The sequence below is a fragment of the Dendrobates tinctorius genome, unplaced genomic scaffold, assembly GCF_039654945.1.
Source record: "Dendrobates tinctorius isolate UK_male_01 unplaced genomic scaffold, ASM3965494v1 ptg000251l, whole genome shotgun sequence".
Classification (NCBI taxonomy): domain Eukaryota; kingdom Metazoa; phylum Chordata; class Amphibia; order Anura; family Dendrobatidae; genus Dendrobates; species Dendrobates tinctorius.
The window spans coordinates 13744201-13759032 of NW_027361918.1; the positions used below are offsets into that span (position 1 = coordinate 13744201).

The 14832-nt window shown below is 43.0% G+C and overlaps 1 long non-coding RNA gene across 1 annotated transcript in view; it reads right to left on the reverse strand.

Annotated features, from left to right (window-relative positions):
• Window positions 1-9806: 9806 nt before the first annotated feature.
• Window positions 9807-14832, reverse strand: part of LOC141065393 (uncharacterized) — a 250650-nt gene continuing 245624 nt past the window's right edge. The window contains exons 2-4 of the long non-coding RNA XR_012226407.1: window positions 12000-12141; window positions 11762-11912; window positions 9807-10787 (exon numbers count right to left, since the gene is read on the reverse strand). This is a non-coding gene — a long non-coding RNA (uncharacterized lncRNA). The remainder of the gene's footprint in view (window positions 10788-11761; window positions 11913-11999; window positions 12142-14832) is intronic.

A 14832-nucleotide genomic window follows, 5' to 3' on the forward strand; every position in this document is an offset into this window, starting at 1 on the left:
TAATCCCGAATTCTACATTCATTGTGTTGATGCGGCAGTCTTGGCTTATGTAAAAGTAGTTGTCTCTATTCCCTCAGCCCTTTTATAAAGGGGGAAGAACTATAAAAGGGGGTTATACGTAATCAGTAGATTATGACTTCTAAGTTTTATGGAAAAAGTTAAAAATGTGCCATATATGTGTAAACTTGGGTGAATATTGAGTGCACTGACACAACATCTAATGCCATCTTCCATGTGCGGATTGTGGTCTGGAATAACTCACTTGAATCTGTTAATTTCTTGACGAGTCTCGGTGGACAGTAACTCCTTGGGGATCCCGCGGTAATCAGAAGACGTTCACTCCTCCGACACAGCATTACACAGAGATATAATTACCTGATGGTGGGTACGGTGTGTGGAAGGCTCAGGTGGCGGATGATTTAATCATCAGATCGTCCCGCAGGAGAAGTTCAGCTACAAAAACATTGGAGTAATCTACAATTGAGAGCTTAAGATCAGAAATGTCCTGTAGATTATTATTGGCATATATTTCAAATTGAGTCAAATCTATTAAAAATTGATTTATATGGGAAAAATATTTGAATCCTAGAAATCTCCTCCATATGTGATTGAGATTAATGAATGGATTCTAATCAAATCAAATTTGTTTAGAATTTTTAGGAATTCGATGAGACCGGTGAATTTGACATTCACCTAAAAAGACCGCCGTCATTTTACACATGGGTGGGCTTCCCCATAATGCCTTGCAGCTTTCAGATCACATGGCAAAGTGCTGCCAATGAGGATGGACTTCTATAGTCTGAGGCAGGGAATTCAGCAGATATTTTGTGGTGAATCTGGATAGTGAGAGGACGTCACAGCTCACAACTCAGCCATAGAAATGAGAGAAAAGCTATCAATATATATTAGACTAATGTTGGCTGAATCCACTAATAATGACAGGTTTGGCGACAGGCTAATGCGTATGAAGTCCTGGACAATTGATTGCCGGAGGATCGGGCATGTCTGATCCTTTTTCCACCCAGACATAAGCCACTCTCCCATGAAGAACACAGGAGCATTCAGTCAAGCAAATATCTCTATGTATGGGAAAGAAGGCTGAGATGGAGGGACTCTCTGTTGTGCTATCCCACACTATCTGTATAGTATTTTCAGCATGTTCAGTACTTTAAAGCTACAGCCCACTAGCCCACCATACACATTAGATGGCTGCCAACTAAATGATAGTTTGGCTGACCATTCTGCTGTAAGCCATCTAATGTGTACGGTGGGCTAAAGCCATAAAATAACGATCCATAATATTACATGTAACAATGCATATTCTTCCTCAGCAATCATGTATCCAATTTGCTTGCTTATCACTTTTGCCTGCAATTAACCATTTGTTTCCTGATTGCCTATATTTCTGCCATTGACCATCTGTCTGCTGATTACATACATCTCTGCCATTAGCCATTTGTGTGCGGCAAGTCCTGAACTGACAATAAATCTATAGATCCTCCATACTCTTATCGTGTTTATTCTGGTGTGACTTTCTCTGATTGTCTGCCTGTTGTCCATCTCTCTGTCCAGGTCCTCGTTGAGCTATACAATATCCGGCAAGTCTTGCCCCACTGTTCCATCATCTTTGGAATCAATGGAACAGAGAATCCCCCCTCACCAAGTCAACCGGTACCATCCGGGACCATAGAGAAGAGGGTGAGTGAGGTATCTGCAATAATAATTTAATATTTATTCACATTTTTTATTTGTGAGACCTGAAGACAACCGATAGACAAAACTTATACTGGAAAAAGTCAACTAAATATTGGTTCATGTCGCAACCCAGAGCCGATAACTTCTTACATGTTCCTACAACATATCTGAAGTTTTGTATTGCTGGAAAGTTTACACTGATTCTAATAATATAAATTGTAAAACAGGTAAATATAATTAGCTAAAAATAAAAATAGAATCTAAAAGTATAAATCAAAATATAAGAATAAGAATAAAATGTAAGCTTTGTAACACATTTCTAATTGTGCAGAATGGTTAGAGTAACATAGAAGTAAGAAGTCGTTAATGATCTTCCGGTACTCCGCTCCTGTACTCCCTGATGGATAATTACTAGTTGATATTACTTTAGTTGACGCCAAACATCAGTCTCTTGGGATTTATTTTGGAATAATAAGAAGAATCTGAACCATAACTCATTATTGTGCTAAACATACAATGAACACATAACGAACCGCTCAGCTTCAATTAGCCGATGTCTCTTCATTTAGAGAAGCGAAGGCTCCACAGACTTGTAATTACCTCAATTCACGGAAGAATCAAACAGGTGGAAGATTCTTATTGTTTTTTTCCTATTAGCGGGAGCTTAGTGAGTACTCGTATTATTTTTATGGATGGGACATTGGGATCATAGGTTTGAATCAATCCAAAGGCAACATCTTCATGGATCTTCATTTGGGCCAGATCACCCCATTAATAGTGTTTATTTTGGACATAGCTTTCATGGTACCTTGTTGAACTAAAGAATACTCTTAAAATTCTATATATACCATATATTATGTTTATGTGTGTTAGGGAACCATGTATATGGATGTGGGGCACAGGAAGGTAATATCACCACAAGTAGAATTCCAGTGTGGCAAATGGATAGTCCTGGATCACCGAGGGTAGACATGTACAGGTCATGTACCGTTCTTGTGCATATAAGAAGTGTATTTTGATTCACTGTAAAAGTTCAGGTCTATTTAAGTCAGGTTTTCCAGCTGTTCATGGTCAGTTACATGGGGAATTTTATCCAGGTGGCAACTAAGCTGTAGGATATGGCCTGTAACGGTTAGCCTAAAGATGGGCACACTTGTAGGTATGAGGTGCCACCTTGAGAAAGTAGGTGAAGGAGTGGAGGTTTTCCATGGATGTACTAAACGAGGAATAGCAGATACCTTTGAGGAGCATCCACAACTGTGAAATAGGGAGGCATGGCGAAATGGGGGAGCAGAAGGGAGTGTGTCCACTTGTGTGCCACAGAGGCTGAGGTGGAAGCGTGTCGTGCCAGTGAGATGGTAGAAGACCTCTGACCATGGAGTAAAAGACCTGGGGATACCAATTAAGTGACTCGCCCATGTTGTCCACACAAAAGTGGTCCCAAAGAGAGGAAGCCTCTTGTGGCTAAGAGGAATCACCTCTTCTAGTGAGCAGTGCGAGGAGTCTGATGAAGAAGTTGGCTGTGTATCAGCTTAAAGAAACCATTCCGGCTGAGGATGACTGAGCGCAGACCTGACCTGAGACGTTTGCTAAGTCTAAGGTTATGAAGGTCGTGGTAATACAACAAGAAAAATCCATGTTTAAAGCTGGCATAAAAAAACAGTTTTTTGAAGTGTTTTTGGGTGTTTTTTAAGTGTTTTAAGCAGTTTTTGCTGCAATCTATAGGTTTTTTTCTACTCTAGCTGATTCAGTAGTCAAACAGACGGAGAGTTTTCAATCATAAACAACTCAGGAAAGGACATGTTGCTTTTTCGCACGAGGATTTCCTTTTGAAATCAATAGCGAGGATACTCAAAGAGTGTTTGACGTTGCTCTTCATGTGGATTTGGGAGTAGAATCTGTTCCAAAATTCACATAAGAAAAGCTCTGTGTGAAAATACCCTACACTTCCACCTGGAAGTAATAAGGTATATCTGAAAATCACAGGCGCAACCCAGTGGTAGCAAAGAACTTTGAGGAACTTTGCTGAAACTTTAAAGCAACAACATATATACAGGCTCTTTGCAGTCAAGGGATACATCGCAGTGGCCATTTGCCTGGGATTAAAAAATGCCATATTATGTCAGCTGCCATCCTTGCTAAGCGCCTCACCCTCACTTTCCGTGTGGTTGTTTCCTCCTTTCCTTATGGATGGGCACTGTTCTCTCTGTGTTCGATAGTTGCAGAGGTAATCTCCTTTTGTGTAACTTGGGGAAGTAGCCAAAGTATTAGTAGTTACACTTATAGTATGAATGATACAGTATTATATGTGACGGGAGTATTCTCCAGAGCAAGGAGGGACAACAGGCCTGGGAACGATCCAACAGATTTATTGACCAGAACACAGGAACAACACGAAGGTAATTTGCAGAGTCCCAAAATAAGTCCACAGGAAACTGATTCGGGGGCACCTCCCGACAATCCTTGTGCCAGATCACAAAACCATAGTCCTTTTAGAGTCCCAGAAATCCGCCATGATCACACTAAGGCCGAGGCTTCGTCAGACAGCCTCGCCCTTCTCTTTCAGCATCCAACTCACATCTGACTGAGTTGCACAGGGATCTAGTGTCTCTGCTCCTGGATCAACCCATGTGTGTAGTGGAGGAGGGTTCCACTCCTCCTATGCAATGGTTTGGCCCACAGCAAGGCACCGCTGTGTCTAGGAGGATGTGCATTGTGAGTCCTCCCCCTGCTGAGGAGAACAATGGTGATTCCCCTAGCTGTGTTGACCCAAGCCTGAATTCAATTATGGTCTAGATACACAAGTCTTGTGGAAAGGAGACAGGTTACTTACATAATTACATTATAATCCCAGAGACACAGGCAATGGGGGAAGGAAACATATTGTTACAGGTACACACAAGACATTGCAAAGTATTGGGGAAAAATACATATCATGACATTATAAGTGTCACAATCCATTTTTGGATCTGTGGCAGATCCGGGCTCATATATAACCTTTTTTTTCTTTCAAGCCTCTGGCTTAATGTTAGTTTTTGCCCCTGGTGGCCACCGTTGTTACTACAACCTTAGTTGCGCTGCTAATGAGTTTTTGCTCCCGGTGGCCGCTGGGGTTACTACATGTTTAAATTAGCCAGCAGGTGTTACCACCCCCCTTCCTTCCTATAAAAGGTCGTCAGGTGCTCTGGATCACTGTTGGTGATATTGCTCATTTGGAAGCCAACCGTGTGGAGGAGAGAAGCCATCTGGAGCAGTGGTGTTTGCAGCAGATTTGGAGCGGTGGTTACACTGCTGGAAGCTGTGTTCTGGTGCCTCACTCTGCGGTCCAGGGCTTGACTGCAGAGAAAGCTAAGTTTTTTGTTTTTTCCCTGTTCGTTATTTTCCCTGGTGTTATATTAGTACAGCGGTGGGACCAGTGTCTGCACTAGCCAGTTCCCTAGTAAGGGATAGGTGCAGGGCTAGTGAGGGACTGAGGTATTCTGGTCAACGACAGGTTGAAAGAACCTGTATAGGAAACGTAAGGAGAGTTCAGGGACACAGCCGCAGGAGAGTGCAGGAGGTGTCCACTTCCCCGTTCCCTATTGTAGGGCCCACCGTTGCAATTGTGTTCCCGGTGTCCCCTTGTTTGTCTTGTTGTTTTAGTTACCGACCGATCGGCTGGTCGTGCCACACAGGGCAAGTCACTTTGTGACAATAAGTAATAGTACTTATACTATTAGTGCTACTCTGCTGTAGTGCGCAGCAGCTGCAGGCTTATGCTGAGGGACAGCAGATGGGGCTTGTTTAGTCTGTTCATAGTAGTAGCTGCAATTGTCTGGTCACAGTGGTGGTGTCATTACTAGCAATAATCAAAGTAATGCTGTATGGAATGTTAGGATAATATTCTCTTTTATTGGTAGTACTAAAGTTGTAGTATTATTACATATTATTGGTTGTAGATGTTTAAAATAGTGTATAGTATTATCTGTTATTACTAGTACTAAAGCTGTAACATTAATGTATAGTAGTATCTAATAACAGTAGCACTGTGGTTGTAACATTACTACCGGATATATTATATATAAATATTTCTTACAGCTCGTACTGTAGTTGTAGTATTATATTATGGAGTAATTATCTATTATTGGTAGTAATGTAGTTGTATTTTCGCTATACAACTCTCAATTACAAAAAAAGTTGGGTGATTGTGTGACAAAACCAGAATTCAATCATTTGGAAACTTGTCGCCATTTTCTATTAATTTTGGACATTTTTCCATTTAATGTCCAAAAAAAGAACTAATTTAGAAATTAATGGCAGCAACAAATCTCAGACCAGTTGTGCCCAGGCTGTGTCCACCATACTGTGTAACCCGTCACCACCATTGTGCCCGTTCTGCGCCCACCATCATGCAACGTCCCCTCTTCTTTCAACAGTCTGTAAACTTCATGGAAGTGAGGAGACTATTGCTGGAGTTGTGGGAGAAGATCTTTTCCCCTTCTTGTCTGATGTCAGACGCTCGTCTCTCCTCAGTTCAGGGTCTTTTTTATTTTTTCACAATATGATTTTTTAATAATATTGTGAAAAAGGTTTTCTATTGTGGAATTTCTGCACCATAGGCGGCCAGTTCATCACCCAAACTCTTCCTCTGCTGACCCATGCTGCTGTAATGGAGGCAGGATGTGGTTTACCATTGTCTTAGTGGAATATACAATATCTTCCCTGAAATAGATGTTGTCTGGATGGAGCAGATGTTGTTCTATTGCTTCTATATAATGCTCAGCATCGATGGTGACTTTCATGTGTGAGCAAAGTGTCCATGCCATAGACACTAGTGCCCCCATACCATCAAACATACAGAACAGTGCACTGATAACAAGCTGAATGGTCAATCTTCTCGATAACAAGCTGGATGGTCCCTCTCCTATGAGTCCACAGGACACTGTATCTATGGTTTCCATATTGAAGTTCACATTTTGCTTCATCCGACCACAAAATAATTTTCCAATTTGCTTCAGTCCATTATAAATGAGCTTTGATCCAGAGAAGTCAGCAGTTTTTATAAATTCTGTTGCTATATGGCTTCATCTTTCCATGATCTTTCACGGAGAACTGTGTTCACGGACAATAATTTCTGGATTATTCCTGAGACCATTCAGTGATTTACATGATAGAATCATGCCTGTATTTAATGCGGTGACGCCTGAGGTCTCACAGATCACGAACGTCAAATACTGACTATCGGCCTTGTTCCTTGTGCACATGGATTTCTCCAGAGTCTTTCAAGGATTTTATGTGTAGTGGATGGTGGATATTTAACGTCTTAGGCTGTGTGCACACGCTGCGGATTTTGCTGCGGTTTTTTCATCACCGAAAACCGCACGTATCGCTGGAAAACGCAAATGCGGTTTTTAGTGCGGTTTTTGCATTTTTGGTGCGGTTTTCATGCGGTTTTTGAGTGCGGTTTTGACTGCGCTTTGCAAAGCAGACAACATACATAAAGTTATGGCAACTTGAATGAGGAAAAAAAAAAGAAGGTGATGTCATTTCCTTGGCCACCATTCTCCATTTTGCTAGCCAAAAGCAAGTATCAGCACAAACATCCAGCATTCAAGTGCCCAGTATAGTGCCCTGACGGCCGAGAACCAGATCACACAGCGGTGCCTGCTCCGCAGGCCATATCGAATCCTTTTGATGTGGTTTATGCTGCAAAACATTAATCGCCACAGAGAGGAGGTAAGGCCGGTTTCACCTTACGTTTTATTGTGCAGCACATCATGCGCTATAGGTCGCATCTGCAATGCTTCCCTATCGTTACCATGGCGGCCGCAGGGTATAGTGCTTGCATGCGTTAATCATCAGTTGCAATGCATTGGCGTACTATTGGCGTAGTACGCTGACAATCGCAGCATGCTGTCATTGGCACGGAGCGTAAGATACGGAGGAGAAATATACGCCTGGTGCGAGGGACCCCATAGAGAATCATTGGTCCGTGTCTAATGCGTGTTTTAAGCGCCTCTCACCCGTCCGTATTCCTCGCCAGGGTGGCTTAAGGTTTTTTACAAAATTGCTTCCGAACCACTCCTATGGTAGTGGCTAAATATTCAGCATCTCAATTTTTTTCATAATGGTGGCAAGAATTGTGCCATAGGAGTGGAAACCATCCTTTTAATTTACTGCTTTATGTGCGGATGGTACCCATGGTCTGGAGTAGTGGTTACTGTGTTCCAGACCAGGATAAATTAATCTGGTAACCAATATATATAAAAAAAAAAACCCACAGTGATATACTCATCCTCCGTCGGACTATGTGGTCCTTTGAGCCGCTCACCACGCTCACGGCATCTTCCGTTCAGTTGCCGTTTTGTCTAGTGGGGGACATTGTGTTTATTTTTTTGGGAACATGCTGTCTTTAGGACAGATGCAGAATAGGCAGCGGTGCAAGTTTCTTTAAGTTGTGCTGAAGTTTGGCCAGCTAATATGCTAGGTGTGCACATTGCCTCTTTGTTTTTTCTTAACATTTATTTGTATTTTAGTTGCAGGAGCGACGAAGGAGGAAGAGGAACAGACGGATGTGGGTGCACCCGCCTGTAGCTGAGCGACAGGAGAAGGGGCATCTTTATGTCCTTTACCAAGATTTGAGGCGGTAAGTTCAAAATATCTTTAATCCGTCTCTTCAAATATTATCATTATGAATTTAAAATGTTGGTCATGATATCATTTCAGCTATCCGGACAAATTCATCTTGTTTTGTCGGCTGTCCATCCCGGCATTCGACCGATTGTTACATATATTGGCACCACATCTGACCTTTGCGGACACCATAATGAGGAAGGCCATCACTGCTGAGGAAAGGCTGCTCATCACCTTGCGGTAAGTATATATTTTTTGGTTTGTATGTGATTGAGGCTCTTTCACACGTCACTCACACATAGATGGACATGGATATCTTTTTAACATTTTTTCATGTAGTCTCTTAAATGGGAATATGTTAAACATGTTTAATTACTTGTTTTGCTAACGTTTCTAATATTGTTTTTCTTTTTCTTTGCAGATTTTTGGCCACAGGAGAGCGCTATACATCCCTACACCTCCAATTTAGAGTTGGTAAATCCACCATCTCTCAAATTGTGAGGTGCACATGTAACGTGATCTGGCAGAAGTTGCAGCCCATGGTGATGCCTTCCCCAACCGAGGAGACTTGGCTGCAGGTCGCAGCAGGCTTTCAGTCTGTGGCCAATTTCCCAAACTGCATAGGTGCAGTTGATGGTAAACATGTAAGGGTTCCACAGCCACAACGATCAGGATCACACTTCTTTAATTATAAGAAGTATTTTTCGGTGGTCCTGATGGCGGTGGCTGATGCACATTACAAATTTGTTGCCATTGACGTTGGTGCCTATGGCAGTACTGGGGATTCTCGGGTGTTGCGATCATCACAGATTGGTCAGCAAATTCTTCAAGATGGCGGAACGCTCCCAGCCCCAAGACCTTTGCCGGGTTCCACAGATCCAGTGCCCTTTGTGATGGTATCGGATGAGGCGTTTTCCTTAACGACAACCCTGCTGCGCCCATACCCACGAAGGGGACTGGATGACAGGCGGAGGATTTTTAATTATCGGCTGAGTCGTGCACGCAGATATGTGGAATGCACCTTCGGGATCATGACTGGTCAGTGGAGGATCTTTCACACTGCCATCCAGTTGGATACAGACACCGTTGATGCTGTGATTAAGGCCTGCTGTGTACTCCATAACTATGCTCGGGAGTACAGCTCAGAGGTAGATTTGGAGTACCAGCAGCCACAATGTAATCAGCTGCGCAACGTGTGTCTGGGAAGACCATCCAACTCTGGTGTGCATGTGAGAGAAACCTTTACTGACTATTTTATGAGTCCCGAAGGTGCCGTGCATTGGCAATACTCCTGTGCTGGTGTTGGGCAGCCTGACCAGCACTGAAAGATGGAAGAACAGAGCGTCACAAAAGAAAGGACCACTCAAGTTGTAATGAAAAACTTTTTCAAAATTTTTTTAAAAAAATTAGATTGTATTAATCACTAAAAACAATTCTGATTCTGTATTGACGGTGTGTGTTTCATTTATTTCACCTCATTTTCCTTCTTCAAAGCCTACACACAGTACATTGGCTGGAAATCCTACAGTTTCTGCAGCATCAACCACCTTTTTGACCCTCCCGCCCATAGTCCTTTGATTCTCGACACATGACAGGCAGAGATCACTGCATTTACATTAATCTGTCCCAAAAAAAACAAACAAATTGTAAATACAATATTTTTTATTTAGAAAACAATATATAAATTCAAGGACATTGTTGGCATCGAAAAACTAGAAATACAGCCAAATATTATTACATTTGAACAACTCCAAAACGGACCTTTTTAAACAACACAAATTTTTGGGGGGAATATTGTGTTGAAGCGGGCAAGGTGTTCGAAACAGACAACATGTCTAATTATTGTAACAAATATTTTGTGCACCATTGACGGTAACAATTAGGGGAGATAATGGTACTCAGGGGTATACGGATAGTTGGCCTGGGAGCTGCCTGAGTCAGAAAAGTAATTGGTGTTATTTGTTGGCCTATACTCCGTTGGCCGCTGCTGTTGGGTGGGTGGTGTTGGTCGGAACAGGTTAAAAACGCCCATTAAAATATTAGTGTATGATGCTATGGGAGCAGGGTCCTGTAAAGCAGTGATTGACATCTGCACCATTGTCATTAATATAGACTGCCTCTCCGGTGTCAAGCTTCGAATTTTATTGGCAATTGTCATGCCGAAGAAATCAAACTCATCCTCGCTTGTGGTCTTTTTAATCAAATCTAGTGTATCCGAGGATGCCTTTAAGGTGGTGTCAATGTGTTTTTTTTTGGTTCTTTTCTTGCTCGGCTCTCCAGACACCGGAAAGGCAGTGGCTACACATGCTTCTGAGGAACCCAATGGTTCATCAGCTGCAGAAACAGATGTTCCTGCAGCTGATGAAGATGGGGCTACATCAGAAGGTGTGTTGCGACATGGTGCCGAGATGTCACCTGCCTCACAAGACCCTGCTCCATCTTCTGATTCATTGACGTTTTCAATTATGTTCCCTTGAGTGCTGTTGAGAGAAAAAAGAAAAACATGAGGATTAAAAATTACATATTTTATTCGGACAAACTGTTTGGCCAACTCCAAAAAAATTTCATGACAACTGCGGTGCCCCATTTTACATTGCATGATTATAACGCATGTTTGTATTTTACTCATTTGGAATCAGTGCGTGCTATATATACACAGTGCAAATTATCTTTGCTGTCAATCAGCGCCAACAAATGGCAGCGAAACATGCAGTATTGTTAGAAGCTACGGCACATGTCAGAATTTATTGGAGCTTCACAAGCACTTTATAACGCATAGTGAAGATGTCCAATAGAGACCAAAAGTTCTTAGACATCTTTTCATTCAAAGACTTTTATGTATTTTCATTATAATGAAAATTGTAGAATCAGTACGAAGGGCTAAAAAGTATACAATGACAAAGGTGAACGGATGGACTTGCAATGCTTGTTTAACACCGTGTAGCATGGAGGAGGAGGTGTGATGCTGTGGGGGTGCTTTGCTGGTGAAACTGTTGTGGATTTAGAAATGTATGGCATTGTGAACCAGCATGGCTACCACGGAATCTTTAGGCGGCATGCTCTTACATCCGGTTTGCTGTTCGTTGGGACATAATTTGTGTAGTCAACAGGACAATGACCAGAAACACACCTCCAGCCTGTGTAAGGGCTATTTGACCAAGAAGTACACTGATGGGGTGCTACGCCAGATGACCTGGCCTCCACAGTTACCAGACCTGAACCCAAACAAGATGGTGTGGGTTGAGGTGGGCCCGCAGAGTGAAGTCAAACAAGTGCTAAGCATCTTTGTAAACTCCTTCAAGACAGGTGGAAGACAATTTCCAAGGAGTAACTGGAAGCATCAGTGTGCTAAGCATTTCAGAAAATTAAAAAGATGTCAAATTTCTATATCCGAGAAGTAATGGAAATAAAGAAAACTGTTTGAATGCGGTATTTTTTTTTGGCGTAAACTTACCTTCGCAATGTCCGGCTGGTGATGAGAAATTGAAGTTCTTGGAAGTACGGAAATGTTCTGCTGGTTGGGGATGCGCCACTTTTTTGACAGCTGGCAATGAATTAATTAAACCTGTCCCGAACCGAACGCCAACGTTGTTTGACATCACTGTCTACAAAAGAAAGACAACAAGATTTTTACCACCTTTTTTGCTTTAATAACAAGTGATAACAAAAATAATCCTGAAAAAGTTAGTTACCAATTTGTGACTGTGTGGCTTTTGGAAAGGAGTGCCAGTCAGGGTACAGATCACTTAAAATTTTGCTCCAGCAACGATCCCTGTTGCCACGATCTTTGTACAGCCTGTCTGCCGGGTCCCAAAGGGCTGGGTAATCACGCACCTACACACAAATAGAAAATGGAATTAGGAACTATATCAGTTACACTAATAAAAATCTAAAAAACAAAAATTTACATATAAGCCCTAAAAACTAATTTAGGTAGTGAGCACTGATATTGTATAGCTACTAAAAGTAGCCATACGTTAGCGGCTTCATATTTTTCGAATGTGAGTGAGGGGATAATACTCATTGCCTTTTCATAGGCTAATAATATCAACCCGCAGTTGTCTGCGTTTCCTTTCTGAGTGCAAACTTGTATGTAGATGCAACGTCCACCCTATATTTTGGTGCCAGAAATGCAAAGCAGACAACTATGGGATGGTAAATGGAGGCTGGGTTGGGGTTCATAAACATGGCCTGTTTTGAGGCTCTGATTGGCCACAGTTGTATGCGTTTCTTTTCTGGCTGTAAAATTCCTGGGAGGCCTAAAATAATTTTGACGTGGGGTCCCCCTATATTTTTGGCTCAGAAAGGCAAAGCAGACAGCTGTGGCCTAGGCCCCGTCACACTAAGCGACTTACCAGCGATCCCGACACCGATATCAAGGTGTCAGGATCACTAGTAAGTCGCTATGTGCTCGCTGGTGAGCTGTTACACAGACAGCTCCACCAGCGATCAGCACAGCAATGCCGAGCGGACGGCATCGCTGGCCACCCGTTAAAAATTGTATTAAAATACAAAATCTTTTTATTCTAACCTTCCGATGTCCCGCGCAGTCTTCCGGCCTCTCTTGACGCTACGGTACCAGTGATCCTTTGCGAGAATGATCGCGAGAATGTCACGGTCTCACGGCAACGACGTCTCGCGCTCATTCGTGCAAAGGATCACTGTGACCGGAGCGTGGAGAGAGGCCGGAAGACTGCGCGGGACATCGGAAGGTGAGAATCACAATATTTTTTCGGGTTTTATTTTTTTTTTAAACCTGATCGCTGGTCTCCCGCCTGTCACACGCAGCGATGCGTGCTGGCCAGTGGGAGACCATCGACCAAAGAAATGTCCATAGATTTCCCAGAGCGATCAGCGATACCGGCAGGGGTGCCGCTCGCTGATCGCTCTCACACACAGCGATTTCGCTGGTGAGATCGCTGTTACGTCACAAAAGTTGTGACTCTGCAGCGATCTTGCAAACGAGATCGTGGCCTCTCAAGGCAGGGAACAGGGTATTTGTGGGAAGCTTATCTTGCTATTTTAAAAAATTTCCAAAAACTAAACTTAATACGTGCTGTTCCCCCTATTTTTTTGGCCCACAAAGCCTATGCAGACAGCTGCAGGCTGATTACCAGGTGTTAAATATCTTGCCGCAGCTGTCTGCGTAGCCATTCAGGCTTTAAAAAAAGAGGGGGACCCCCCTAAAAAAAAAATGACGTAGGGGTCCCCCATATTTTAGGGCCAGAAAGACTAAGCAGACAGCTGCGGGCTGATATTTCCAACCTGGGAAGGGGTTAATATCCATGTCCCCTTTCCCAGGCTATGAAGATCAGCCCACAGCTGTCTGCGTTGCCTTTCTGGCTCTAAAAAAAAGGGGTACCCCCCCAAAAAAAATGACGTAGGGGTCCCCCATATTTTAGGGCCAGAAAGACTAAGCAGACAACTGCAAACTGATATTTCCAACCTGGGAAGGGGTTAATATCCATGTCCCCTTTCCCAGGCTATGAAGATCAGCCCACAGCCGTCTGCGTTGCCTTTCTGGCTCTAAAAAAAAGTGGGACCCCCCAAAAAAAATGACGTAGGGGTCCCCCATATTTTAGGGCCAGAAAGGCTACGCAGACAGCTGCGGGCTGATATTCATAGCCGAGGAAGGGGTCATGGATATTGCCCCCCCGGCTACAAATATCAGGCCACAGCCGCCCCAGAAATGGCGCATCAATAAGATGCGCCAATTCTGGCACTTAGCCCCTCTCTTCCCACTCCTGCACCACGTCGGCGGGATGTGGGGTAATAAAGGGGTTAATGTCACCTTTGATCGGTGACATTAAGCCCGGTTAATAATGGAGAGGCGTCAGTGATGCCGATCCATTATTAATCCAATTATAAAGAATGGAAAAAAACACACAGACACATTAAATAATAATTTTTATTCAAATAAAAACCACTGTTTTTGACAAAATTTTATTGCACGCTCAATCCATTTGGGATGCCATCGATCACCTAGAGAAAAAAAACAAACAAACCAACTAAGATACCTACCGTTCCGTCGCAGTCCATTTAAACGAGTGTCCCACGTCGATCAATCATGGAGAACAGTCACATCAGCAGATGTGACCATTCTCCATGTCACCAGAAACACACTGACAGGAGCTCTGCTCCTGCAGTGTGTAACTGCGCATGTGCCTACAGTTTACCAGAGTTCAGTGACTCCGGTAACCTCATTTACGGCACTGCTGCGTGGGAAAGGTCACACGCAGCAGAAGAGCCGTAAAGCGAGGTCCTGGAGCGGCCGAACACCGGAAAACTTGCCCGAATACTTCCGAGATCGCCGTGGGACCTTTGTTTTTTGTTTATTTTCGGCGGACATTTTTTTTTGGGGGGGAAAGGTTTTTTTTTTAACTTTATTCAAGAACGAGGGGAGCGAGGGCTTCTGGACAAGATGGCGGGGCCTGGATGGTGAGTATACAGTATATGTTTTGTGTTGTATGTCATGTCATGTATGTTGTATGTAATGTCTGTTACATGTATGTTATGTGTTTTGTT